At 37.3% G+C, this 24,959-nt stretch overlaps 2 protein-coding genes and 1 pseudogene across 2 annotated transcripts in view; all 3 read right to left on the bottom strand.

Annotated features, from left to right (window-relative positions):
• PDK3 (pyruvate dehydrogenase kinase 3) overlaps positions 1-24,959 on the bottom strand; it is a 674,093-nt gene that overhangs the window by 329,320 nt on the left and 319,814 nt on the right. The gene's annotated exons all lie outside the window — the stretch shown is intronic.
• The window catches only part of POLA1 (DNA polymerase alpha 1, catalytic subunit), a 251,317-nt gene that overhangs the window by 9,273 nt on the left and 217,085 nt on the right, over positions 1-24,959 (bottom strand). The window lies entirely within an intron of this gene.
• On the bottom strand, positions 18,919-19,041 carry LOC134499423 (U2 spliceosomal RNA; annotated as a pseudogene).

The raw sequence follows: 24,959 nt of genomic DNA, 5'->3' as shown, positions 1-24,959 counted from the left end.
CTGGAACAGAGCACAGTCCTCACAGTATGGGACTGCTTTCTCTCTTCATTTGCTTAATGTTCTTGCCGCTGACCTTTCTGCAACTTGCGAAGCCATTGTGTGTTAACCAGGTTAGATATGTCCGAAGGTCAAGATTTACTTGGTATATAATCCACCAAAATAAAATTAATGTTTAGATGCTGAAATGTTTAGATACTGTTTTTTAATAAGTGATATTTGGAAATAGATTAAAAAATGATCCACTAATAATTTTCTTTTTCTTTTTTGAAAAATGCTGAAAAACTTAATGGCAAAAAACTACTACACAATGCCTGAGGTTTTCTCTATTCCCATTTTAGAAACTACACGTAAAGAAATTACTAATGTTCTAGTCTAATCTTGCTCATCTTAATACTCTCCAGATATATTAGATCTATCACCCTTAATTTCCAGCTGCTATACTACACTGGCTATTTTTATTTGTATTTTTGTTATTATTATAGAGATAAGTGAGTTGCTTTCCATATCCAAGTTCCAACCACATTTCTAACATCTGCAATGTATAAGTAGTATGAATCCAAGTGAAAAGTAGGAAAAGAAGAAAAACCTAATATTTCATTTGCCTGCAGTGGCTTTTGGAATGACCCTTGTGCATGTCTATTCTTTGAAATATTTCCTTAAAATCTCATGGAAGTCTCTTTCCACTCAAGCTTATCTCCTGTAACTACATGGATATATCCATATTGTTTTCTTGGCATTAATATGGAAATACTGTACTTTGCTAGTGCCTTCTTCCAGATTGTTTTAAAATTAACTTTTCAGTCTAGTCTGCAAAACCTGGGATTTCTTGGTGTTGACCAATTCAAGTACTAACTCTGTCTAATCAACCTTGTCTAGGTGCTTCCACCTTTGTGACTTTTTTCTTGATATTTTTAGCTTAAGATGAATTGCCAGTTATATGGCAAGTATAAGAGGTAGGGTAAAGCAAGTTGTAGAGATAAAGCATTAGAAATTTTATTGAGGATTGCCTGGCATATATGAAACACAAGAATAAAGCTACTATTAACCAAGGTGTAGATGTTATTGAAGGTTCAGCCATAATGACATGTATATGTTATTTTTTGTAAGAATCTCCTTTCTAATATGTTTTAGTGTTCTGAAAGACTTAGTGTGTGAGAATTATTAATATCTGGTGTATTTAAAGTTCATTATCTATATTCCTCAGTTAATGAATGGTCAATATGAAGAGTATGCCAGATAAGCAGATATAAAGTTGGTAGTCTAACCATGCAAGCCATGAAGTAATCTAAAATTGGCAAGTCTAAAATGTCAGCAGAACTAATCCTGGTTGTCTAGAAATTCTGAAGTTATATTCCCAACACATTTGAAGGACAGTGGGCTAAGTTAGGAATCAGCACATTTTATTATAGCTTTGTAGTGCCTTTCAGTTGGCTGTCATTCTTTCTGTTTTTAGATAGCTTTCATTTTTTTCCCACTTGGCATCACCAGCCAGTAAGAAAAAAAATCAGTTCCTTTCCTTACATTGTGATAGCTGGGCTTGAGTAAGAATGAAAGTATGCCTGGAATGGAGGCTTTAGCCAGCTTTCAAGTTGCCCAAGGGACAGGTCACCATTGCAGAGGTGCTCCACACCAGTACCTTGTTACTTGGGCTATTTCTGAACATTAATCTACTGGTCTTCCAAAAAATTCTGTGTCCAGAAATAGCACAGTTTATTCCATGAGCTTCATCCCAGTCTGTCCTCACCCAATCAACCTTTCAGCTGGGCTGTTTTTTCAACAGATGTTTACCAGTCCTCCAGAAGACTAGTAGGTCTTCCTGTCACTTTGACTAGAAGGGGAGAGTGGCAGAATTCCTGTCATCTTCATCCCAGATAACAAATATTTCAAATTAATAAGTGCTGCAAAGAAATGGCAGAGCTGACAGTGAGTGGCCACCGTTGGTAGCACTTGGAAATATCCCATGGAGTTCCCAGAGTGGTACTGAGTCCCTCCCAAAGAAACAAAAACAGTAGAAAGCATGGCTGTGCAAAACTTTTCATTAGATGCAGCAGAAATTCCTCAATGCACCGCCCTCAAGGGAATGTAGTAGTATAAAATATATTCTCTGCCATGGTGCCTGCCCTATGAAACAGCCTCCCCCATGAGGTTCAGACTGCCCCAACCCTGTTAGCCTTTTAGAAGGTTTTAAAAACTTGTATCTTTCCTCAGGGCTGGAGCTGGAATGTTAAAGGAGTCCAGTCTATGCTTGGTCAAGTTAAGGGAATTTTATCTGGCATCTTTACTTTCATTGTTTTTCTATTCTTTATGTTATTTCTCTGCACAGAGTTGATTGTAAGGTGGGCAGCCATATAAATTTACACAATAAATAAAATTAAAAAGTAATTAAGAACCAACAAGACAACTGTTTCCCAGTTTAAATTGTCCTTTATTATTATTTTTTACAGCCAGGTCTATTGGTTTTTTGAAAGAGCCCTGAACAGGAGTTTAATAACACATATAGTAAGTAAAGTGCTCTTGATACCAGGAGAGAAAAGAAAAAAGAGCAATTACTAGTGTATATAAGGACTTAGCAGTAAATACATGCATACAGAAACAGAAGGGGGGAGGGGATTATTCAAACTCTCTTGCAGTTTGTTTTCCTTCCCACCCTATGAAATAGACTACTTGGCCCCATATTTTTAGAGGGCTGATCTGCTGTCTATCTCCATTTATACTTTCTTTCTATAATTGCTAGTTTTGCTATCATTTTGTTTTTCACTAACTCTGTGAGAACTCTTCACAACTCCATGGAAACCATGTACAGTATATAGTTTCTTCTGCAGCTCAAGCCAAAATGGTCCTGGAGGGCAGTGCCCTGAAGGGGAGGGAATGAGCCCATAGTAGCCTCAATAGGCCAACAGAAACTTGGCAGTTGCCAGTGCCTCACCATATCATCACTAAGATAATGAATGAGGCATTGTTGATCATTCATAGGCCAAGGAACAGCTAAGAATGAAATCAGTTGGCTTCCACAGTGAATTTGGGATGAAATGGAGGTTGTGTCATGAGAACACGTCCTCTGAAAACTGTTAGAGAGGCATCTGACAGTGGATTGTAGAGAAGAGCCCTAAGTTACTTGAAAAATAGGTGTAATAAGTTTGGAAAGTTTGTAAATTTCAAAATTGCTAGCTTCTGTTATTAAGAAAAAGAGAAATGTTATTGCTAGTATAATGACTAAACAGAAGATATACAGAATGCTTTCATTGAATATTTTTTCTATTAATACATCTAATAATCTTGAAAATGCTGAAATAAGTCATTACTTAGTAAACTATAAGCTCATTAAATTAGTGAATGAGCTTGGTTTTCTGTCTTACTATCACCCAGAGTCTGTTCTTTCTGCTCTTTATGTTGCCGCTATGCAAACCTGAGTTTTTCCTCAATGTCTAAGACTTGAATAATTGTCCTGCCATTACCTCAGCACCCTTTTTGCTCCTTACTTGGCAAAGTGGAAGCCCATGCCCTCTGCTTAATTTGCTGTATCGTACTATTGGGAATCATAACACACGGTAGTGCATGAACTAATTATTTTCTTTCTGTAAATACCTGTGGTAAAGATTTTTTTCAAAAATCTTCCTATTTGTTAGACAAGTGTGAGTAATTTGCATGAAGTTACAACTGCACAGGAGTTTGGATGATATGGAAGCAATGTCTTCCTAATGAGTGTGTGTGGCATTTGTTAGTATATTGGCCCTTCAGGATAAAAGATTTCCAGTGATAACTCCTGCCTTGTTACCAAAGGAATTCTAGTTGAGAAAGTAAATAGAGGCACTGTTAATATCAGGAGACAAAAGTAATTTTTAAATCATTTGGGGCAATCAGAATGCATAAGAAAGGGATAGGCATAGTCTCATGACCACCCTCATGATGGAAGTGAGAAAAAGCATGAAACAACAGCTTGTTCCAATGATATGGAAATGTGTCTCTTCTGGAACTGGAATCACGTTATGGAGCAAAGCATGTCTATGGAGAGTCATGGCCCTGGTTAACGTCATTAAACTACAATCCACATATTGCTTTGTGGTGATGGTGATCTGAAGGCTGTAAAGCCTGCTAGCCTTGGCAATAAACTTTTCTGCCATGTCTTCCTTATCATCCCAAAAAGGTGGGGAAAGGATGCTACTTTTTCCCTGATGGTTAGCTGTCCCGACTGACAAAGCAGCAACTCACTGTATCTAGTTTCCTGCTCTCCAGAGTGAACTGAGTGGTCTTGAGTCTTGTTGTGAGCTGTTCAAGCCACCTGGGAGTTGGAAAAGGGAGTTGGAAGAGGAAACATGTCTGTTCTTGATCTTACAGAGATTTTCAAATCCTTGAGGTTCCAAGCTTACATAGGTTTTGCCACACATATGATGCTGCTTGAAATAACAGTGGTAAATGATAGGGTGGCTATTGCAGAACTGAAATTAGCACGGGAGACCCAAAATAGCAGATCTGCAGCTGACTGTTGAGCCTGCTGCATTTTTAATCTGAATGTGGCTACCTGATGCCATAGGAGACTGAAAACAGAGGAACAACATTACTGGGAAGCAAAAAAGGGTCTACGTCCTATACTGCTCCAGTGATCTCAAAATATCTGCACAATCTTCTCCAGCCAGTAATTATGAAATTGGTTGAACAATAATGTTAACAAGTGAGTTGGAGTGGTGTATGCAAATAGGTAACCTTTCAGAACAAACTGCCTAATGTAGAGGTGGTTTTTTACCCAATAATGGTGGGACTGATGGCAATGAGATTGACAGTCCACAATTGGTATGAAGGAGGGAAATAGCCATAGCCCAAAGAGCTGGATGTGATCTTTATAATGAGAAACACCTGGCAGCAGTAGTCTTTGTGCGGTGAACACTACCTGATCCATTGGGATCTAGAGTAACCATCCTCTCATTTTGGGCTTGTTAGGATTTAAGAGTTGTCAAACCTCTCATCTCCTCCTCCAAAGTAGATCCCAGAGGTAGAGTCTGAGAAATCTACAAAATTCCATGGATCAGTGGGGAAACATATGCATCCCTCATACTCATACTGGGAAATCAAGCAGCAGAGGTTAATCAATAGAAGTATATCAATATTGGAAGGAATAGAGGCACTCTGTAAAAAAGAGTGATGGTGTTTCTTCTTAATGCCAACTTCAAAAGAGCACTCTTAATAGTACATTATGGAATGGAGCTTTAATAGCCATATGCTAATAGTAACAGGAAGGCAAACACCAACTGCCTGATATGCTCACAATGTCAAGGAAGATGTTAACATTCTTCATTGTCTAGCAATAGCAGACACACAAACAAACAACTCAATAGGATAAATTTCTCAATATTCTTGTTTTTATGGCAATCAAAAAGATCTGATGAGATGGTTAGGAATCATAGCATGTATGGGCATTAAATGAAGTTCTGAACCAAAATGTCTAATTCCAGAAGTTCCATATATAGGGTCTATATTTTCTACATTTTGGACAAATGAACCAGTTATTTATCTGTAGTTGCAGTTTTTCAAGTGAATTTAAAAACAAGGGTGAGCTGCATGAGCAGAAACCCATTTGGATCCTTCTAGAGATAACAGAATTGTTTGGTGGGAGTCCAACTTATCATATCATGCAAATAGGAATGGCTTCTCTCAAACACCTATAATAAAATGGACAAAGTGGGTCCAGAAGGACAGTGCGGTCTCCTGAGGTTAAGCAAAGTAGGAGGGTTGATTGTGTGAATTCACAGCTGGCCAAAAAACTGCAATAACAGGTAAGCCAACTTAACTTCTACTTCAACCCAAAGAGGTTGTGGTATTGAATCTTCCAAGCTGTCAGGCAATGGGAATCAAGATCTTGGTGGAAAACTTGTGCCTGATAGCTGCAGAGTAAGACAATGAATAAATGCTTGCACAATCAGTAGGCTCTTTTTCAGCTGTAATAATCACAGTTACAGTTGTAATCGAAATTATTCAACCCCCATTGCAAATCAGGCTGATTGTCAAAATGTACAGACTTTCAGCTGTTTGCAATGAACAAATCAAACAAAAGCAATTGAAATAGCTCAACACAATGAATGCTTCAAGTGGTGTCCCCAAAGTCAACTGAAAATGCAACTTATAATGACTTCTCTAGTCTCAAAATTATTCAACCCCTTCATGGCAAGCATCTTCAGTACTTAGAGTACCTTTTGCTGTTATGACCTGCTGCGAACAAGATGCATAGCCAGACACCAGCTTCTGGCAGCGTTCCTGAGGAATCTTAGCACGTTCCTCATGAGCAATGGCCTCCAGTTCAGTAATATTCTTGGGTTTGCATGCTGCAACCACCTTCTTCAAGTCCCACCAGAGATTTTCTATGGGGTTCAAGCCAGGTGACTGTGATGGCCACAGTAGAATCTTCCAGGACTTCTGCATCTAAGCCTCAGTGGAACTTGAGGTATGCTTGGGATCACTGTCCTGTTGGAAGGTCCAATGACACCTAAGCTTCAGCTTCCTTACAGATGGCATGATGTTTTCTTCTAGGATTTCCTGATACTTCAATGAATCCATCTTGCTGTCCATACGCTGCAGGTTTCCAGTGCCAGAGGATGCAAAGCAGCCCCAGACCATCACCGAGCCACCACCATGCTTAACTGTAGGCAGAGTGTTCTTTTCAGCGTATGCTTCATTCTTCTTCCTCCAGACATACCACTGATCCATTGGGCTGAAAAGTTCCAGTTTTGTTTCATCACTCCACAGAACAGAATCCCAAAACTTCTGTGGCTTATTTATATCATTTTGAGCATATTGGAGCCAACTTTTCTTGTGCTTTTGGGTCAGTAGTGGTGTACATCTTGGAGTTCTGGCATGGAAACCTTCTGTGTTTAGTACGCGCCTTACTGTGCTCACTGAAACTTCAGTGGCTGTTGCCACCAAGTCTTGCTACAGGTCTTTTGCAGTCACTTGAGGGTTTCTCTCAACCTGCCTTCTCAGAAATCTGGTTGTAGCCATTGACAGCTTCCTTTTTCTGCCCTGTCCAGGTAGTGTAACCACTGTTCCTTTAACTTTGAACTTGTGAACCATGCTTCCAATGGTGTCTCTAGGAACATTCAGTGCCTTCGCTATCTTTTTGTATCCTGTTCCTTGTTTGTGAAGGGCAATGATCTCTTCTCTTAACTTTTTGGACCATTCTTTTGACTTAGCCATACTGTATTTCTAAAATGCAGTCAAACGTGACACTCAACAAACCCCTAGCCACTTCAGGTATTTCATGTGTTCCAGCTCAAGCACACCCAGTGCAACTAATGAAGCCCTTGATTAGTTGCATCAGGTGTGCTTGAGACAACACTTGTTTTGCATACTGTATGTGTGCTGTTGTGATGGATTTAGGGGGTTGAATAATTTTGAGACTAGAGAAGTCATAAGTTGCATTTTCAGTTGACTTTGGGGACACTTTGAAGCATACATTGTGTTGAGCTATTTCAATTGCTTTTGTTTGATTTGTTCATTGTAAACAGCTGAAAGTCTGTACATTTTGACAATCAACCTGATTTGCAATGGGGGTTGAATAATTTTGATTACAACTGTACATAACACTCACTGAAGGAAGTTGAAATACCTTAATTTAAAAGGCTTCATTATAGATTTTCATTCTAATCTTGAAGATTAAAAAAATATATATTTTTTTCTGTTTCCCTATTTTTTTTTTCCTTTTTCCCTCCTGTATATTATAGCAATAAAATAAATGATACCTTGGAGGAGAGGAATGTGCCAACAAGTGCCAGCTGCAGCCATTCTTGGAATGGGAGGCCTGATGGTAGTAATTCATGCCCTTATCACTTCTAAGGTAGACTACGGCGATGTGCTTAACAAGGAATTGTACTTTCACCCAAAAGCTGCAGCTGGTGCAAAATACAGTAGGCCACCAATCCAATCCACATGTCCAATGTTAAGATGTTGAGTTTCCTTCAGTGTGAGATTTCAGGTAAGGGGGAGCAAGATATAATGGTACTGGCTCTAATCCTTTGGAAATCCTTATCCTCAGAAATTCAAAATGGCACCCTCTCTTTCGTCATTCAGGAAGGTGGTAAAGGCTAAGCTATTCCATATATCTTTGAACTCCTTGCTGTTAATGGATGCTAAGTCTTTTGTTTATCACTGTTTGATATACTGTTTAATGTACTGGTTTAATTGTTTTTAATGGAAATAGTGTAGACCACTGGAAGTTTTGTGGCAGTGTGGTGGTTGGTAAAACTAGTAAAATAAATAATAAAATTAAAATAATCCTGGAGTCATGGAGAAGCAAAATGGTACAACATGAAATTGGTAAATAGATCCAGCTACTATAAACCAAAGGAATAAGTCATAATAGAAAAGTGTAGAAATGTGAAACTATGAATCCTACAAGATGCAAGCCGCATTCCCTTCTGCAAGAGGGGAAGAATGGGAACAATACCAACCTGAAACAAGAGTTATTCAAAGAAAAAGGTTGAGTTGGTGAAGGTTCAATACAGGCCTAAGCTTTCCATCCTTCTTAAGAATGATAAAGCATTTTTTAAAAAAATAGAAGGATTGCAATCCCCCAGGGGAAGATTCTTAATTGTTCCTTTTTAGAATTGTTCCTGATATAACTCAGTAGAACCCTTAGTAGCCATAGGATGTTTTGCTGTGGTGTTAGCCAAGGATTCAATATGGTAACCCTGTGAAATGATCAACAGAACCCCAAAGTCAGGTGTTATGAAGGCCAGGCAATCTCTAGATGGGCAGTATGAGGGGACATCAAAGATGGTAGCAGGAGGGATATTGATGCAGCTCTATTTGTGAGCCATTGTATTTTATTAAATGATAACATTTTATTATTTATTTGATTTATAGCCTACTCTAGGAACTCAAGATACCTTACATAAAGATCTGTCTTCTGCCCAACAAACTGGGCTGAGAGGGAGTCACTGGCAAAAAGTCATCCAGTGAGAGTGAACTTGAACTTGCGTCTCTTTCAATCTAGTCCAATACTTGAACCACTACACCACCCCCAAGACAGGATATCATTTCTTCTTATTGCTGAACAACCTAAATTAATCAGATAGAAGGTCCTTGATTCTAGCATTAATCTACAGGTTCCATTAGATGGATTGGAGACAGGAATGGCAATGTGGAATGACAGAAGACACTATAACTTTGGCTGCTGAATCAGCTGCTTGAGGAGCTTATTTAATTCCCACTTGGTAACCGTGTTGCCTCTGTCTGAAAAAGACTACAACTTGCAAAAAGTGTAACGTGTCTCCAATCCTGTCCATTTTTCTGTCCTCCAAACCTAAGTGCAGAATATTGTGTGAGTCTGGGAGGCCTCCACTCTGACATAGTTAGGTGATAGGTGTTGGAATTCTCAATGTGGTGAGGAATTGATGGCATAGAACCTGGCTTAGCCCAAGGGATACAGTCAATAGATGATATCTAGGATTCCATGCAACCAATTCTTGCTGTAGCTGAAAGCTAATTGTGCAGCTCTCTATTGAAGAAAAAACAAAGAGAGAGAAGACTCCCATCTTAGACTTACTCAAGGAGAGTGCTCTTTAACTGGAAATCACCATATTTGCTTAGGAAATAAAAAATTGAAAGTGTTCATATAATATCCGGTATTCACACAATTTTATTAATTTGAAGTTCTAAGACATATTTTCTAGCTGAATAAGAAAAAAATGGTTGGGACAGAAGATGCAGAAGAAAGGACATTTTTTTGCCTACCTACCATATCTTTGAGTAAGTCCCTTTTCCATGGCCTTTCTGAACACAAGCAGCAAGCAAAGCTATACAAATTGAGTTTATAGCTAAGTATGTGGAAGGATACAAAATCTTCTGAAATTATTATGGCTAAATTTCTGTTGATGATCTCATTCTAATCCTCGACCTACCTCTTCTATAACCTTATCGATTTTTAAAGTGTGTGTGTGTGTATTTATGTGTGTATATATATATATACACATACATACAAACATAGTGTATATATATACTAATAATACACATTGTCATTTACATACAACCATGTTTTATCATTTTTATATTGTTGGCATTAAGACTTTAGGAGTATTTTAAGAATGGGAACTAGTTTCACATTGATTGAATTAATCTATATTTAAATCAATCTTCTAAAATAAAATGTTTGACAGGGTGTGATAAGTTACTTTGGAATGCACACTCTTGGTGCCGCCTAAATTTCAAATTGACTTGAATTTGTTGCTAATGGATTGGAACAATGCCTGAGGCAGTATCAAGTTCAACATAAATTTAAGTGGGAATTAGGAAATATACAATCAAAACCATGCTGTATGGATAAAAAGTTGAGTCACAAAAACCAAGGTAGCTTAATTTAAACATGAAGACTTAATCAAAAGATAAAATTATAAACCCTGTCAAAGGCAATGACAAGCAAAAACATTAGGACACAAAAATTATAAAAACCAGGAAACTTGTCAATGAGACATAGTGAATAAGTGAAGCTGGTGTGGAGCACCAAGACAAGAGTGGCAAAGGATTTTCAGACCAGCAAATCTATGTATATAAAATCTTCCACACAAAAGCAATTGGGATCGAAAAAATTAGCTACATCACCTGTCAGCAGATCTAAAAACTGCTTCCTGAAAGGTTCACTTTAGGAATTTCTGCTTGTTACAGCCAATGAGAGAACCATTGAGGGCATTTTTCTCATACGTGGTTAGAGTGGGGCTATACTATGACAACATTCCCTCCATGTGGTGCTCCTTTTTATGAATAGAGAAGCTAATCAGAACACAGTTCCAACTAATCATAACAATCATGCAAAAATAAGAATGCAGTTCTTCTATAGCTTATCACTTGGTTCTGCAACAAGTAACTAGGAGAAAACTGCAACAACAGTTTTCACAACAGAAAAATGTAATCAGTGCCTCCTGCTGAGGGTCTGCACTGGGAGAGGCACAATTCATTAATGATCTCAGTTGAAGTAACGTATAAACTGTAAAATAGCCATTTTTGTGGATTGTGCCCAATTATTTAAAATGGTAAAATCACAGGCTATGGAAAAATTCTCGAAGAATTATGAACAAGTAATAAAATGGAAAATAGGCAGTACACTGGGCAAAAACCCCATCCTATCTTCAAAAATAATTACTGGGAAAAAATATTTGCTTTGAGATTTTACTATTTGTGTATGGTGATAAAAAGAGCCAGTTTGGTGTAGTAGTCAAAGGCACCAGGCTAGAAACCGAGAGACAGTGAATTCTAGTCTTGCCATAGGGACAAAGCCAGCTGGGTGACCTTGGGCCAGTCCCGGGCTCTCAGCGCTAGGAAGGAGGCAATGGCAAACTGCTTCTGAAAAACCTTGCCAAGAAAACTGCAGAGACTAGTCCAGAACTGACTCAAAGGCACAAAAGGAAAAAAATGGTGGTAGAAGGACTGAATTGTCAAGTGAAACTCTACTCTACTCTTTGTTGCCCATTTAGGCTGCTGAGCTGTTAAAGAACACAAGTTTACTCATTACCTGCAGCTTTACCCCAGACTTCTTTTTAAGAATTCTTAAAAGAGTACCACTAATCCTAGTGACTTGTTGAATTTGTCAGTTATTTTTAAAAACTCTCCATTTGTCATTTTTCTTTATTCCAGTTTGCCCAAAGTATTATCTAAACGAAAGTTTCATATAACCCTTACACAGTAAAGACATATGAGAAAAATATTCTCTACAATTTCCTTGTCATATTTGAATGTTTCTTTTAAACCTCTGTGATCTAATAATACTAAAAGTTCTTGGACTAGCTTCGTGATTTAATAATTATTACATTTTATATTTATAGCAATCTGTTAAATTTCATCTTTTCCTACATATTGTCGAATCACATTTATTTTGCCAGCATTTAGAATCTCCTTTTTAATTTAGTCAGGCAAAATGTCAACTTTTTAACACTAGTAATTTCAAATGCTTTTCTTGACTCTATTATTTAATGTTATTTGTAATTTTTAGAGGTTGTATATTTTATTGCTTATTTTCATTGCTATTACTGACTTATTTATTTCTACTGCTCTGAAAGTTTCGTTGCTTTTGGGAACACTTTTTAATCATACTTAGGAAGTGATTCAGAGTATACTGTTAATTTTATGTACATGTCTCCCTGAAACCCATAAGCTTAATCCTATTATTTAAAAACATTCACTCCTCTATGTATGGATAGAAGCATGTAGCCTGGAGTCATTATCAAAATTACGTATCACACTCAAATGTCAAATTTGCGTTCATGCATATCCAGCCTGCTATTCCTTCTCAGGGTAAGCAATGCATGCAAAGCTCAGAACAGGAGCAAAAAATAGTAAGCAAAAGAAAAGAAAGGCATGGGATGTGAAAAGGAAATATACGTAGCTAAAACTTGTTTAAATCAAGACCATTCACTATATTACTCCATACCTATCTCACCTTGCAAGCCATTCTGGCTTCCATCATGACAATACGATGTCCATTGTTCTCTAAACTTCTCACCCCTTTCTTTTTGAGGATCTCATCAACTCCCCCCAATCACAGCTTTTCTTGGTCTTCCCCTTCCTCTTAACCCACTCACTCTTTCTTCATACGTACATTTTTTAAAAAAGTTCATCCTCATTCATTCTCACTATATGACAAAACTGCTTCAGCAGATTTTTTTTATACTGGTCATTTACTTTTGTATTTAATCCACATTTATTCACTCACTCATTCATTCTTTATCCTATCTCCCCCCTCCCCCAATAATTAAATATCCAATTCCCATTGCCATCATCTTACTTTGTTTCTCCTGACATACCCAAAATCAGCAGAAACATGCTCAGAGATTCAGCTATTTATCTTCTTTTGGCAAACATTCATTACTTGCAAGAAGCCTGCGTACTAACCACTATATTTCTACTTGTGTTTGCACTTCTTAAAATGTTCCATTCATTTTACCATCCATAGTAAGCAATGTACCAAAATACAGAAATTTAACTGCAGATTCTTATGTTTTTGCCATTTATTTATAACTTTATTTATATTTTATTATTTATCTTCTATCCCGCCTTTATTATTTTCATAAATAACTCAAGGTGGCGAACATACCTAATACTCCTTCCTCCTATTTTCCCCACAACAACAACCCTGTGAGATAGGTTGGACTGAGAGTGAGTGGCCCAAGGTCACCCAGCTGGCTTTCATGCCTACGGCGGGACTAGAACTCTCAGTCTCCTGGTTCCTAGCCCGTTGCCTTAACCACTAGACCAAACTGGGTCTCCAAACCACACATTCACCTTCTCTGAGGTGGGGAGACAAGGCAGGCTCTCCTCCTCCACTTAAACTTTTCTCTGTTCTTTAGCAGCCAGGCATATCCACAGTCCACATACATATATACATACATTTTCAGATCCATATTCCTTATTTTGTTATATGCTGTTTCTAAAATTGGCTGTAAATTATTCAGGTTTTGGCCAACAGCTCAGCATCATGTGTATGCAAATGTACACATATTTACATCCACAACCAAAACACCTTTAATATGACAACAAGTGCTTTTACACATTTACTTATTTATATTAAACAACTGGAAGATATGCATCCTTGTTTTTCCCTTCTCAGTGCTGAACCATTTATGAATGGCCTTTTTCATTCTTCTTATTAGCATAATACCACCCACTTTTGTGGCATACAGTAACATAATTCTTTTCACTCTGTTCCAAGTAGCTTCTACCACCTCTTTCCATACCTCTACTTTCTACTAATTCTGCTGGGAGACCAATCTATTTTCTTTCTTTTTTATAGTACATTTTATTAGGTTTCAAGAAAAGAATAAAAACTACAGAAAACCAAAAAACTACAAAGAAAGAAAAAAACCCTAAAAAGGTGCAGAAACACAAGATAATTTTTTTTAATTACAAAAAGATGTGCCTTCCGACTTTTAACAGCAAGGATACACAAAAATTTCCATAATCAATCTTTTACTCTATATTAAACCAAAACACATTATTTCTATAAGTCATTCTACTTCAACACATAATAAAAATCACTAAGTACATTTACTCCTCCCCCTTATATTAAAGAAAAAAGTTTATATAAACCTCCTAAACATCTTTATCCCCTCTAAAAGATAAAACATAACTATTCTATACATTTGTCTACTATTAATAAAAATCAAATTAAAAAGCACATAAATTGTCTGCCATTATACTTAATAGTACAACAATTTTAATTATCCTAATAAACCCAAAACCGCTCTCTTGTTCACTCACCTGTCAATACCACCTCTCTTTTTCCTTCTACTGGCATTGCCTGGGAATAGGACATTTGGTTTACTACTTGTAGAGCAAATAGAGGCTGCTGATGGCAAGTGTTCATACTAGCTTCCTTTTTAGATAGAAGGTGTATTGTGCTGTTTGGTTGTTCATCTGGTGTTAATCCTTACAACCCAAAGTATGGATCCGGTATGTGGATGACACTTTCATCATAATACAAAAGAAACAACTGGAAGAAACTCACGAAACCATCAACAACATCTTTAATAGAATAAAATTCACAAGGGAGGAAGAAAACAACAACACACTACCATTCCTGGACATCCTCATCAGTAGAGGAAATGATGGCAGGTTAGAAACACAAGTCTACAGGAAAGCTACCCAAACCAACCAAGTGCTCCATTACCAAAGTAACAATCCAACCTCCCACAAGAGAAGCTGTGTAAGAACATTATTCAGACAAGCACTAATGCACTACAGCTACCCAGAACATCAAAAAAAGGAAACAGATCATCTGTACAGCATCTTCCAGCAAAATGGATACCCTCTCAACTTTATCAAAAAGTGCCTCACCACCCAACCCACTACAACCCACTACAACCCAACCAACAGAAGCTATGAAAAGGATAACACTGCCATACATCAGAAACATCTCAGAAACCACCAACAGACTGTTACAACTGCATGGCATTACCGTAGCACATAAACCAGCTAAAACTCTTCAAAACATACTAAGTAACCGAAAAGACCCAATAGCCCAAGAATAAAAAACAGGTTATTTACAACATACAGTGCAAAGACTGTAACAGCCCCTATGTAGGACAGAGAGGCAGAAGACTAGCAGAATGCATCCACGAACACCAACTAGCAGTCAGAAGACACGATGAGAACTCCTTAATCTCACAACACATGGACAGACTCAACCATAGTTTCAACTGGGAAACTGTGAGCATCCTAAACCAAACCAAATCCAAAAATGTCAAAAGAATTCCTGGAAGCCTGGCACTCAGGCAAAGCAGCCATCAACAGACACATAGAGGTAAACAACATTTACATGCCATTCAAAAGAGACAACAGAAAAGCCAAAAGACCAGAACACCTCCTCACCAGCAATCAACACCAGGATTAACACCAGATGAACAACCAAACAGCACAATACACCCTAATCAAGGAACTATTAACTCAGTCAATCAACCAAGCAGCAAACAACAGCCCAATCAAAGAACTCCCAAGGAGAGAACAACACCCTCACCAACACAAGCAGGGCAAGCCACAGTATATAAACTGAGAGCAAGGCCCACTCCCTCTTTGCACTGAATATGTTGCCTAGTCTGGCAATGAAATGTCTGCAAGAAAACAACAAGGCTCAGAGACCACCAAGGACTCCACAAATTGGTGATTTAGAAATGGGGTGGCCGGTCTTAAAGTCCCTTTAAGGCTATAGTGCAGCTTGGAAGCTGACTCTTACCAGTTCAATGCAAAACGCTGTTTGCGATTTTCTTTGGAAGAAAAACGAAATCCAAAATTTAAAAGCATTTTTTTTTAAAAGTAATCCCAAAAATAATGTTAAGCACCAAGAGAACCAGCTTCTCCTCACTGTAGAAAGCTTCTCTTGTGGTTCCAGTGGACAGGTGGGATGATTCCAGGTATTCTCCTTGATCCAGAGAACGTTTCTGGGCTTCAGGAAAACCTGCCTGAGCCTGAAAAAAGTTACTGTGTTTTCATCTCCGCCCACTGAACCAGCGGGCACAGCTGTTCAGTCTGCCATTCCAACTGGAAGCCGAGACCCATCTCTTTTCTAATACTTTTTAATATAGGATGTATGCTATTCCAGCAATCTTTCTACTTTCACTCTACATTCTTTCATTTCTTTCTTTTCCTTCCATGACTACTTTTTCCCCAAGATCCACTCATGAAACTACCCAAACATGGTCTTTCCATTCTGTGCTTGTATTACTCTTTCATCATAAACAAATCAATCATCCTTTTAGATTTATATGCATTCCTTTGCCATGTGTACATATCATATGCACATACTCAAGTGTCCAAGTATTCCAAAGAAGCAATTATTTTCCTAAGGAGAAAACCAGTAGTTTCTATTCTCATTCATTGTTTAGTCTCTGAATGATTCAATCACTTTTTTTGATATTCTCTTATCCTTTTCCTATCCATCCATTCATGTTACCTAGTGAAATAACTTTTCCTCTGTATTGGAATGTTGCAGATTTCCCCCAAAAAACTCATATTTAATTCTCTCATTATCACTATTTACCAGTGCTTAATATGCAACTAATCTATGGATTCGTATAAATACCCACAACTGCCTAGATGACACCATTTTATACTTTCTGATATGTATTTTATCCCTTTCACTTACAATTAATCTTATACCTCCACATCCTGTAAGTGTTCATCAAGTCCACAAGTTTAGACCACCTTCATTTCTTTCTATTACATCCTTCCCCTTTCCCTTCATTTTACAAACACACCAGATATTTGTTTGTTTGTTTATTTAATTTTTTAATTTATGCTCTTTATCATTTACTTCTTTTATATTTCAAGTCAGTATCTTCACACTGTGGTCATCACCAGAGGAGCCCATGCCATCCCTCATGGCTTTGGTCAATTGAGGCTTTCATATAATGCTCTTTAGTAAAGACTACACCAAAGTAGTAGACATGGTTATCAACCTTAGTTATAACTATGCCACATGTAGCATTCCCTGTAAGCAGTAAGGATAGTATCTATTAGTCTTAGCACATTTTGGTGCCAACATAGCCCTGTTTTGTTGCATGCATGTTCCCATTGCTTTAGGCAAACTAAGATCTCCAGTCTAGAGATCTCCAGTCTAGAGACTATCTTGCAAAGGAACATACTGTTGCCCACACCCCACCAACATAGAGGCACATGCAATGTACCGACACACTTGCAGGAAGTCTAATTTATGTAATCTTATTTTTTGGCATATAATGTAAGCTCCCAACTTAATTATCTTTTATTATGTCAGCATTCCAGCAAATTGTAGAATTTTAGTCTTTGACTCATGCAACATAATGTAACAGTCAAACTGATGAAAATATTTATACCTCATTTATCTATCTTACTTTTTTGAGCTGGTTTACTAACAGCATAATTAAAATATCTAACAAAATGCATGTCTTAAGGTAAGGTAACCTGCAGCAGATGAAATTTCCAGCTGGTACATTTACCTGAGATAAGTCTAAAAAGACCTCTAAAAATTATCTGGTATAGGTCTGTTTGTAACAAAATAGTTATTGCATGCTTAACTTTCTGGGACTGCATTTTAATATTCTAAAACAGTTTCATAAATTATAGAAATATTTTTTATAATCCTGTATACTCCATTTATATAGAGGCATCTCATAACAGAAGAGGGACTTTTTTTAGTTTATAGATATATTGTACATTCTGGGAAAGTTAAGAGCCACCTGAGGATTTTTACACTGTAGGAACTAAGGATTTCATATGATACAAGGAACAGTACAAGTTCATGATATATAACTAAGTGTATCTGGAACTTTTAAATACATAGTGGCTCAGTTTATCCAGAGAACCACCTTAAGAATTACACTGCATTTGGACCAGCTGTTTAAAAACTCAGAGTGCTTTATACTTTTTTAGTTGTGCAACCTCAACAGCCAGTTTGAAGCTTGTATTCCTTATAATTTAGGTAGAAAATATGGACTTTACATGTATTTTTGTCATTAAACATGGTAGGAAACCTCAACAAAAGCCCACAGCAATAAAAGAAACTTGCAACATTAACTTGCAAGATCAAACACAAAACCAACTGGTCAGAGTTCCAATTATTGCACCATTGTTCAAATTTTATTCAGATTCTCAGCTTTCTGAAATCATTGCTTTTTTACAAGAATTCATGTGGCCTTCGTTATTCTCTTCTTTTGTTTTATAGTTGTTATGGTAGATGGTCAGCTGAAGAAATAATCAGAAAATCACAACTCACAGTAAAGTATCTTGGTGATCATTTACTGAATTATTTCACCTAGCACCAGAATGTAGTCAGAGAGCACATTATGCAGTAATTTCATTAAAATGAAGCAGCTTTATTGTTTGTATTAGTGCCTGGACATACCCTCATTTGGGTTTTTCTAACAGAAGACAGGATATACATATACTAAACAAGCAAACCATCATATAGGTCAAGCCAAAGCGATTATGCCCCTAAACAACATTTAATTTAACAGTTAAAAATAGTAAACAAACTAGAGTTGCCCTGTATTTATACCTTCCACCAGATTAGGAATGGGCAAACTGTGGCCTTAATTTTGGGGAAGAACATAACACTCCCTAAGTTCATGTCATATCAGTATTTGGTAACAAACCAGTGAACAATAACAGGGCTGCATTTTCCTGGTTTCTGGTATGAAACAAAGGCAAACTGGCTCAATTAGGAAAGTTAAAGAAAAAATTCAAAAGGAAAAAAGGTAGAATGAAACTCTTCTGCTCTTTGTAGTGATATTATTACATTATTGCCATGCTCCAAATAATATTAATTTTAAACAATACTAGACAACCCTGTGACCTGTTGGATCATCCTTTGAGAGAAAGGTAGTGTAGTCTGATGTGACCAGAATGAACATTACATTCTAGGCTTACAATAGTTTTTTTATTCCAATGCTGGACAGTCCTATGATTATCTAAGAAGAGTACATCTCATAAATAGAAAAATAATTGTAGTGGCAAACGAACTTCAATAATAAGTCAATATTGAACTGCTAAGAACAGATACTACACTTGATCTTAGCCAAAAGGCCAAGAAGCGAGGCAGGGAGCATCAGAAATCATGATCATATGACTGCAAGGACACTGCAATGGCCACAACTTTGTGAATAAAACTGATCTGAACATTGTGGAAATTTTAATTCAACATGTATAATGAGTTCTGGATTTTTTACACATTCTTTAAGTTAGTGGATTTTAGGTACCTTGATTCAATAATTGTTGCAGTATAGTGCACTGTTTGGGCTAACTTGAGGGTACAGACAAACAGATAAACACAGTGAGAATTTTAGTAGTATATATCCCTGGCTGTTGAAAAGTTGCTTACCCTTCATAAGAAATTTCCCTGGAGAAAAATAGATAAATATTTAAAGAAACAAAATTTACTGAAGATTAGAAGCAGAAATGGATTATGAATGGACCCATAACAATAAGGGAAGTTTGCAAAGCTATAAAAGAGACTAAAACAGGAAAAGTGCCTGGATCAGATGGATTACCGGCTTCTTACTATAAGTGCTTTGAGGATGAACAAAATACAATGAATTCTATTTATCAGAGGGGAAAGATACCAGACAGCTGGAAAGAGGCTAATATAGCATTAATACTTGAAGAGGGACAAAATTTGACTTTAACAAGAAACTATAGGTTGACATCATTATTGAATAATGACTATAAGTTGTTTACAAGAATTTTGACTGAAAGGTTGAAAATAATTTTGCAAGAATTTATTCATGAGGATCAATGCGGGTTTTTACCTAAAAGACAGTTAAAGGATAATATAAGAAACGTGTTGGACATTTTGGAATACTTGGAGCAACATAATGAAAAACGAGACGCATTGATTTTCTTAGACGTAGAGAAGGCCTTTGACAATTTGAACTGGGTCTTCCTGTTTAAAGTTTTGGAAGATACGAACTTTGGAAAAAAAATTATTAAATGGGTAAGATTGATTTACACTTCACAGAAACTACAAATAATTGTCAATGGAGAGCTAACAAAAAGGGATAAGACAGGGATGCCCGTTATCTCTTTGCCTTTTTATTTTAGTTCTTGAAATACAGAATAGAGATATAAGAGGTGAGGATTGTGGGAGTAAAGATTAAAAAAGCAACTTATAAGTTAAGGTGTCATGAGTACTGTTGGTGAGCAGGAGGGGGCCTCTATCCTGGGGGGAAAACACATGCGTAGTACTGAGGAGTTAAGCAGCCATTCAAAGAGACACAGATCAGACCCGCCTTAACCTTTGGGGTTTATCTGTCTGGGTTTTTCCCACGCTTCTTCAGTTTGTTAGGATTGATGTCCTAACAGTCAGGAACCACGCTGAGACAAGGAATAGGTCTCTAGTGCTTTATGACTGCTACATTAGACAGAAAATCCTAACAAACTGAAGAAGTGTGGAAAAAACCCAGACAGATAAACCCCAAAGGTTAAGGCGGGTCTGATCTGTGTCTCTTTGAATGGCTGCTTAACTCCTCAGTACTACGCATGCATTTCCCCCCCTGGATAGAGGCCCCCTCCTGCTCGCCATCAGTACTCATGACATAAGGGCATTTGTTAATGACTTGGTGTTGGTTTTGGGGGATCCACCAAAGGGAATAGAAACATTAATGGGAAAATTAAAGGAATTTGGTGCATTAGCAGGTTTTAAGATTAATAATCAGAAGATGAAGATGTTAACAAAAACCATCAAAATAGAGGATAAAACAGAACTGATGAAGAAAACGGGCTTTAAGATTTAGAAAAAAGTAAAATATATGGGTATCACTGTGACAAATATGATTTTCAAAATAATTATTTTAAGACATGGAATGAAGTTAAAAAAGGTATATTAAGATGGGAGAAATTACAATTGTCATTGTTGGGGAGAATTTCTGTGAAAAAAATGAATGTTTCACCTAGAGTGATGTTTTTGTTCCAGACAATACCAGTTTTGACAACTGATGCACCATTTAAACAGTGGCAAAAGGATATATCTAAGTCTGTATAGAAAGGGAAAAAGGCACAAGTTAAATATATGGTGTTACAAGATGCAAAGGAAAGAGGAGGATTGGATTTACCTGATTTGAAATTGTATTTTGCAGCTTGTTCTTTGGTTTGGATGAAAGAGTGGGTGTTGCTCTCTCAGCCCAACTCACTTCACAGGGTTGTTGTTGTAGGAGGAGGAAGGAGTATTAGGTATGTTACCTGCCTTGACTTATTTATAAAAATAATAAAGGCAGGATAAAAAAATCCAGATAGATAGATAGAGTTAGAAGGACAAGACCTGAGATTTGGGTGGCATGGATAATTGTGGTACGATAAAGTCAAGGTTAATGTAGATTTTAAAAATCACTATGTTAGACATGCCATATTGAGAATATGGAATAGATACAAATGCAGGTTGTTCCTGAAAGCAACTTTGTGGCTCTCAGCACAAGAATAATTTTATAGAAGGGAAATAATAGGCAAACACAAATGGTTAACTTACTGTAAGATACTAGAATTCTGTCAAGGGGAATACAAAATAAAATCAAGAGAACAGCTGATGGCAGAGGGACATAGTTGTCGATGGTTTTCCTATTTACAGTTATCAGAAAGATTCAAAGTAGATAAAAGAATTTATTGTTTTAAATATTCTAAGACTGACTTTGAAATGGAATTGTGTACAAATAATGAATATGTGATTGCTAAAATGTATAAACTTTTATTGAAATTTGAAACAAGAAAAACAAGTGAAAGAAAATATGATAAAGTGGGCTAAAATTTTTGGTTATAATTTACAGATGGAACAATGGGAAAATGATGTACGGTTGGTATATGACACCATAAAAATTATCTAGAATGTATAAAGGTACTTCAAATCTGCATTGGAAATGTGAACAAGAAGGGTCATTTTATCATGGTTGGTGGACATGGAACTTCGTTTTTATATATGGTAACTGCACTGATTATTGTATGCACAAAGTTGGAAAGATTTGGCAATACCTACAATGGAGGAATGATTGGTGAAGATGATAGAACTTGCTGAGATGACCGAACTGACCTGTTTGGTTAGAGAAAAGACAGTATCTACGATTATTGCTGACTGAAAACTCCTTATGGACGTTTTGCATAAAACAGAATATGAACTTATGAGATCCATGGTTTTGACAATTAGATAGGATAGATTATAGAAAGAAGAGGGTCACTATGGAACTTTAGAGAAAGAGGTAAATCTGCAATTGTACTTATAACTGCTGTAAAGAAGATCGGAAGCCATATCTTTGTATCTTCTTTATTTTCTATTTTTCTTTTACCTTTTACCTTTTTTCTTTTTTCTTTCCTCTTTTTCTTTTTTCCTTCTCACTCTGTTTTAGTTTGTATTAATTTTTACTCTTGTTTTTAAAACTTTCAATAACATTATATTAAAAAAATAAAAGTTGCCTACCTTTGCTTTAGACTATATTGCAAAAGATCCAGAATACAATGTAAGTTTGCTTTGACTGATTATGTCTTTTGTTTATGCACACCATATAAAAATTTCTCTAGACTGCACTTTATATTCTACCAGAGCAAATAACCTGAAGATTATATTTATCATTTGTGGCCAGGGCTGAAAATATGCCTAAAAACATTATTTCAATTGTTTTGGTGGCAACCTGCTCAACTTTACTTTTGAACTGATGCACTACAGAATTAAAAAATCTGAGTGATTTTTTAACTGGATCTATTTCTTGCTGGCTCAGTCTGTCTTCTAACTGATGACATTCTTAATATAGATGGGAATGAATGAGACTAGATGAGTTTCCACAATTCATTTTGTACTCCATGCTTATTTAGTTACAGTACAATTCGAAGCTCCATTGTTCAGGTTTATGATATACACATCCTGGATTTCTGAAAAAAGAACTTTCTGCCTATATGAATAATCCAATTTTTCAGAATATTTATGTGTAGTATTTCTTCCTCAAATTATTTTCCAGAGTGGTTCCCACTGATGGTTTTGCACAATCAGAATCATACATATGTACATACCCATCATACTGTTTCTTTTTGTGGTGAGCAACATTATGTGAAGGCCAGTAAACAAGTACATAATAATGAGGGGTGTGCACGAAGCGAAAAATGTGATCTGGTGTACAGAACAAACGTACTGTGCCTCAGAAGTTCAACTGGACAATTCTGGGCAGGTCATTATCCAGCTGAAGCAAAATCCAGCCTGATTTTGGGTTTTGGCAAGGAAAATCTAGGAGTCTTAAGGGACAAATAGGCAAAGCTGGTGTGCTTTGCTCCTCTTTCCCTCCCTCCTTTGCATGGCCTTTGTGCCACAACCCCCTAGAAAACCTGCTCCACCTCTCTACACTGCCACTCTTCCTTTTCCCCTCTGTCTCCTACCCTGGAACATCTCTGTCAGAACATGTGTGCTCTAAGTCCATGTATGGGCCAAATACATGTTCCCTGGATCAGTGTATGGATGAAGCACATATTTATTTATTTATTTATCATATTTTTTATCACCGCCCATCTCCCTCACACAGGGGACTCTGGGCGGTTCACAATAAAACAGTTTAAAATTCAATAAAATCATAAATAATATCATTAATCCATAAATATCAATATCAATAAATAAATATAAAATGTAATGAGATCCAAGTAATGGCAGATCTAATACCACAAGACCAGCCTCGGCAGGACTAGGGAGCCAACCAACCCCAAGAGTGGCTCTTCCTCTCCCCACTCCAGGCATGGTGACAAAGCCAGGTCTTCAATTGTTTCCTGAAGTCCAAAAGAGAAGAGGCTAGCCTCACTTCCAGGGGAAGGGTGTTCCAAAGGGCGGGAGCTGCTGCAGAGAAGGCCCACCTCCTGGATCCCACCAGATGGAGTTCTTGTGCAGACAGGGTCCTCAGCATGCCCTCTCTGCATGAACAGATGGGACGGGTTGATGTAATGGGGATGAGACAGTCCCTCAGGTAACCTGGACCCATGCCATGTAGGGCTTTAAAGGTGATAACTAACACCTTGAATTGGACCCGGAAGCAAACTGGCACCCAATGCAGCTCACGCAGCAATGGGGTAATATGTGCTGATCTTGAAGCACCCAAAATTGCCTGCGCAGCTGCATTTTGGACCAGCTGTAGCTTCCAGATACTCTTCAAGGGTAGCTCCATGCAGAGCACATTACAGTAGTCTATATGGGAGATGACCAGGGCACGGAACATTTTATACTTCCCTAATAAGAAGTTAAAAAAATAACAAAGGCATGAGATAAAAGGAAATACAGCTAAATCTAGTTACACTATCCCAGACCTATACTGTTTGCTATAACTCTCCATACCTTTCTATCTAGCTTGATATATTATGAAGCAGACTGCACCAGTTACTAAGAGTCATTGATACTCTTTAAACCCCATGAGTCTAATACCCTTTAAAATTCTTCTTGTTGGAAGGCTTCATTTTATCTGTACATAATTTCACAACTGTGTTTAGGAATCTCTAACCATTCAGATTTAGTGTATGACTATATGAGAGGTAGAAAAGGTCCCTCTATCCATGTTTTCAACATCATACATACTTTCATCATTCTGGTCTAGTCTGAACAAGGATCCTGAGGAAGAAGGACATGTAAGGACTATTCAAGGAAAGTACAAGCACAAAACAAGTCCAGACTAGCAATATCAGAACCCTGTAAAACCTTTATAGGATGGATTAACCCTCGGCAAAACAGTTGTTCAAGCACCTGTTTTGGTTCAGCCGAGATTTAGATGATCTGCCAGAGCCAAGTGATATCTTAACTTCACCCTGCTTGCCCTTTCCTTTTTAGAAAACTGTAGACTCCTGCCTGGCAGGAAGTCTGCAGAGGCTACAGAAGAATCTGAATCTAAGCTCTCAGATAATAAATAGCTACATGTTCAGGCTGAGAAGGCACAAAGGGATGTTGATGGCTTTTCCTGAATTTGAGTGATCTGGGGGCCTTCAGAGTTTTGCTGGAATCTTGACTCTGATGC

This window comes from Candoia aspera, chromosome 5 (genome assembly GCF_035149785.1).
Source record: "Candoia aspera isolate rCanAsp1 chromosome 5, rCanAsp1.hap2, whole genome shotgun sequence".
Lineage (NCBI taxonomy): Eukaryota > Metazoa > Chordata > Lepidosauria > Squamata > Boidae > Candoia > Candoia aspera.
This window is presented reverse-complemented; position numbering and strand designations above follow the sequence as displayed.